The sequence below is a fragment of the Dama dama genome, chromosome X, assembly GCF_033118175.1.
Source record: "Dama dama isolate Ldn47 chromosome X, ASM3311817v1, whole genome shotgun sequence".
Taxonomy (NCBI): domain Eukaryota; kingdom Metazoa; phylum Chordata; class Mammalia; order Artiodactyla; family Cervidae; genus Dama; species Dama dama.
The window spans coordinates 155,121,915-155,127,404 of NC_083714.1; the positions used below are offsets into that span (position 1 = coordinate 155,121,915).

Here is a 5,490-nt window from a genome sequence, read left to right on the forward strand (position 1 = left end):
GCCAAATAATTGATGCTTTTGAACTGTGGTGTTGGAGAAGACTCTTGAGAGTCCCTTGCACTGCAAGGAGATCCAACCAGTCCATCCTAAAGGAGATCAGTCCTGGGTGTTCATTGGAAGAACTGATGTTGAAACTGAAACTCCAATACTTTGGTCACCTGATGTGAAGAGCTGACTCATTTGAAAAGACCCTGATGATAGGAAAGATTGAGGGCAGGAGGAGAAGCGGATGACAGATGATGAAATGGTTGGATAGCATCACTGACTCGATGGATGTAGGTTTGGGTGGAATCCAGGGCCTTTTGATGGACAGGAAGGTCTGGCATCCTGTGATTCATGGGGTCACAAAGAATCGGACACGACTGGGCGACTGAACTGAAAGCCTCTCTTGTTTCAGTTCTGCATGACAGGTCAGGGGCAATGTAAGTTTCTTGTGGCTCAATCAGAAAAAAGTCTTCGCTCCAAGAAAGGAAACACTTTTCCTCCAAGCTTAGGCTGAAGATGTGCCTCAAATGCCCTTGACGTCACCATGGCACTCCTGCTGTGAGCTGCAGATACACATTTACCAGACAGTACACTGCCTTCCATTTTACCTCCTCTTCCTGATGCTCCTGAAGTTATCATGCTCCCAAGTCCAGCCACCCCACAGTCAATGAGCAGGCATCTCTGGTCAGCTCAATGGACAGCTGTCCCAGTACTTCAAATGCCTCTAAGGGAGACCCAGGGACCACAGCATTTTGCCCCTGATAGGACTCTACAAGAGAGTGAAACTCTTCTCCTACAAACCATTTTACACCATAGATCTTCTCAACTAGAAGTATCATATCCTCTCCGCCACCCCCTCAAAATCTGAAAAACAAACTCAGGTGTTAGTCAATCTCCTAGAGTTCGTTATCCCAACTCACTGACCCACTTGAGTGAAATGTAGGCATCTTCTTCTCACCCTGTTCAACACCCGGGACTCCCAATGAATTATGTCAGAGGCTCAGAACTGACTTTAGGTCTATGCCCCAGGGGGGTTACTTAGACTGGAGAACTGTCCATGAGAGACCTTCCTGTAAGATAAGCACCACTGGGACCCCAACAACAAGGGAGGCAGAAACCAATTGGAGATGTATAAACCACCTTAGAGACCTTGCTAGGCAGATATTATCTCATCACTCACCTTCCCCCAACTAAACTTTTCTGTCCCCAGCAGTGTATAAACTGTTTACAAAATAGTGCTTGCCAGGGACATTTTAGGCTGGCAGGGACAACGTACTGTGGACTAACCCCATTTGATGATATGGAAGTGGACTTCACTAAAGTCTCTCTAAGCCAAGGACTCAGATAACTTTTATTATCATCTGCACCTTTTTGGGATGGGTAGAGGCATTTCCAACATGAGCCAAAAAAGCAAGAGAAGTGATTAATGCACTCCTCAGAAATATTGTCCCTCGATATGAGATGCCTTTCACCATAGGGTCGGATAATGGACCAGCATTTGTATCTGAGAAAGTACAAGTGGCAAGGAATTTGAAGATCTGGTGGAAATTGCATACTTCCTTACTGCCCTCAGAGCTCAGGGAAAGTAGAATGCATGAACTGAATGCTCGAACAAACTAGCCAGACTATGTCAGGAGACCAGTTTACCATGGTTAGTCATATTACTCATGGCCCTCTTCAGAAGAGTGAGATGTTCACCCTGGGCAGGGATGGGGTTCTCCCCTTTTGTTTGTTTGTTTGTTTTAATTTATGTATTTACTTTACAACTTTGCATTGTTTTTGCCATACATTGACTTGAATCCACCATGGGTGTACATGTGTTCCCCATCCTGAACCCTACTCCCACCTCCCTCCTCATCCCACCACTCTGGGTCATCCCAGTGCACCAGCTCCGAGCATCCTGTATCAGGCATCAAACCTGGACTGGCGATTCGTTTCACATATGATAATTTACGTGTTCTAATGCCATTCTCCCATATCATCCTGCCCTCGCCCTCTCCTACACAGTACAAAAGACTATTCAATACATCTGCACCTCTTTTGCTGTCTCGCATAACAGGGTTATCATTACCATCTTTCTAAATTATATATATAGGCGTTAGTATACTGTATTCGTGTTTTTCTTTCTGACTTATTTAACTCAGTATAACAGGCTCCAGTTTCATCCACCTCATTAGAACTGATTCAAATGCATTTTTTTTAATGGCTGAGTAATATTCTGTTGTTTATATGTACCACAACTTTCTTATCCATCCCTCTGCTGATGGACATCTAGCTTGTTTCTGTGTCCTGGGTATTACAAACAGTGCTGCAATGAACACTGGGGTACACGTGTCTCTTTCAATTCTGGTTTTCTCAGTGTGTATGCCCAGCAGTAGGGTTGCTGGGTTATATGGCTCTTCTTTTTCCAGGATTTTTTTTTTTTTTTTTTTTTTTAAGGACTCTCCACAGTGTTCTCCATAGTGGCTGTACTAGTTTGTATTCCCACCAAGGGAATACAAGAGGGTTCCCTTTTCTTCACACCCTCTCCAGCATTTATTGCTTATAGATTTTGGAGAGCAGCCATTCTGACTGGTGTGTAATGATACCTCACTGTGGTTTTGATGTGAATTTCTCTGATAATGAGTGATGTTGAGCATCTTTTCATGTGTTTGTTAGCCATCTGTATGTCTTCTTTGTAGAAATGTCTGTTTTGTTCTTTGGCCCACTTTTTGGGAAAAGTTTTCAATTAGCAATAATCACGCCCTGGATAAACCTCATTGGCTATGATACTGCCACTGTGCAAAGCTGGCCCACTTTTTGATTGGATCTTTTATTTTTCTGGAATTGAGCTGCAGCAGTTGCTAGTATATTTTTGACATTAATTCTTTGTCCATTTCTTCATTTGCTATTATTTTCTCCCATTCTGAAGGCTGGATTTTCATCTTGCTTATAGTTTCCTTCGTTGTGCAGAAGCTTTAATATTAATTAGGTTCCATTTCTTTATTTTTGCTTTTATTTCCAATATTCTGGGAGGTGTGTCATAGAGGATCCTGCTGTGGTTTATGTCAGAGAATGTTTTGTCTATGTTTTCCTCTAGGAGTTTTATAGTTTCTGGCCTTACATTTAGATCTTTAATCCATTTTGAGTTTAGTTTTGTGTATGGTGTTAGAAAGTGTTCTAGTTTCATTCTTTTACAAGTGGTTGACCAATTTTCCCAGTACCACTTGTTAAAGAGATTATCTTTTCTCCATTGTATATGCTTCCCTCATTTGTCAAAGATAAGGTGTCCATAGGTGCGTAGACTTATCTCTGGGCTTTTCTATTTTGTTCCATTGATCTATATTTCTGTCTTTGTGCCAGTACCACAGTCTTGATGACTGTGGCTTTGCAGTAGAGACTGAAGTGAGGCAAGTTGATTCCTCCAGTTCCATTATTCTTTCTCAAGATTGCTTTGACCTTTCAAGATATTTTGTATTACCATACAAATTGTGAAATTATTTGTTCTAGTTCTCTGAAAAATACCGTTGGTAGCTTGGTAGGGATTGCATTGAATCTATAGATTGCTTTGCATAGTATATTCATTTTCAATATCTTGATTCTTCTAATCCATGAACACAGTATATTTCTCCATCTATTTGTGTCCTCTTTGATTTCTTTCACCAGTGTTTTATATATATAGGCCTTTGTTTCTTTAGGTAGATATATCCTAAGTATTTTATTTATTTATTTTTTTTCGTTGCAATGGTGAATGGAATTGTTTCCTTACTTTTTATTTCTGTTTTCTCATTGTTGGTGTATAGGAATACAAGGGATTTCTCTGTGTTAATTTTATGTCCTGAAACTTTGCTATATTCATTGTTTAGCTGTAGTAATTTTCTGGTAGAATCTTTAGGGTTTTCTATGAAGAGGATCATGTCATCTGCAAACAGTGAGAGTTTTACTTCTTCTTTTGCAATCTGGATTCTTTTTATTTCTTTTTCCGCTCTGATTGCTGTGGCCAAAACTTCCAGAACTATGTTGAACAGTAGTGGTGACAGTGGGCACCCTTGTCTTGTGCCTGACTTTAGGGCAAATGTTTTCAATTTTTCACCATTGAGGATAATGTTTGCTGAGGGTTTGTCATATATAGCTTTTGTTATGTTGAGGTATGCTCCTTCTATTCCTGATTTCTGGAGGTTTTTTTTTTTTTTTTTTTTTTTTTTTTTTTTTTTTTATCATAAATGGATGTTGGATTTTGTCAAAGGTTTTCTCTGCATCTATTGAGATAATCATTTTTTTTTTTTTTCTTTTTTCAATTTGTTAATGTGGTGTATTGCATTGATTGATTCGTGGATATTGGAGAGTCCTAGCATCCCTGGTATAAATCCCACTTGGTCATGATGTATGACCTATTTAGTATGTTGTTGGATACTGTTTGCTAGAATTTTGTTAAGGATATTTGCGTCTATATTCATCAGTGATATTATCCTATAGTTTTATTTTATTTATTTATTTTTTTTTGTGGCATCTTTCTCAGGTTTTGGTATTCAGCTGATGGTGGCCTCATAGAATGAGTTTGGAAGTTTACCTTCCTCTGCAATTTTCTGGAAAAGTTTGAATAGGATAGGTGGTAGCTCTTCTCTACATTTTTGATAGAATTCAGCTGTGAAGCCATCTGGCCCTGGGCTTTTGTTTGTTGGCAGATTTCTGAATACAGTTTCAATTTCGGTGCTTGTGATCGGTCTGTTAAGATTTTCTATTTCTTCCTGTTCCAATTTTGTAAAGTTGTACTTTTCTAAGAATTTGCCCATTTCTTCCAAGTTGTCTATTTTATTTGCATATAGTTGCTGATAATAGTCTCTTATGATCCTTTGTATTTCTGTGTTGTCTTTTGTGATCTCTCCATTTTCATTTCTAATTTTGTAGATTTGATTTTTCTCCCTTTGTTTCTTGATTAATCTGGCTAATGGTTTGTCAATTTTATTTACATCCTCAAAGAAACAGGTTTTGGTTTTGTTGACTTTTGCTATGATCTCTCTTGCTTCTTTTGTATTTATTTCTGCCCTAATTTTTAAGATTTATTTCCTTCTGCTAATTCTGTTGTTCATAATTTCTTCCTTTTCAAGTTGCTTTAGATGTAGAGTTAGGTTATTTGTTTGACTTTTTTCTTGTTTCTTGAGGTAAGCCTGTATTGCTATGAACCTTCCCCTTAGCACTGCTTTTACAGTGTTCCATACGTTTTGGGTTGTTGTGCTTTTATTTTCATTCATTTCTATGCATATTTTGAATTCTTTTTTGATTTTTTCTCTGACTTGGTTATTCAGCAGCGTGTTGTTCAGCCTCTATATGTTGGCATTTTTAATAGGTTTTCTCCTGTAATTGACATCTAATCTTACTGCATTGTGGTCAGAAAAGATGCTTGGAATGATTTCATTTTTTTTTTTTTTTTTTTTAATTTACCAAGGCTAGATTTATGGCCCAGGATGTGATCAATCCTGGAAAAGATTCTGTGTGTGCTTGAGAAAAAAGGTGAAATTCATTATT

The 5,490-nt window shown here is 38.5% G+C and overlaps 1 pseudogene; it reads right to left on the reverse strand.

Annotated features, from left to right (window-relative positions):
* Positions 1-2,656: 2,656 nt before the first annotated feature.
* On the reverse strand, positions 2,657-2,774 carry LOC133053379 (U4 spliceosomal RNA; annotated as a pseudogene).
* Between the last annotated feature and the right edge of the window lie 2,716 nt (positions 2,775-5,490).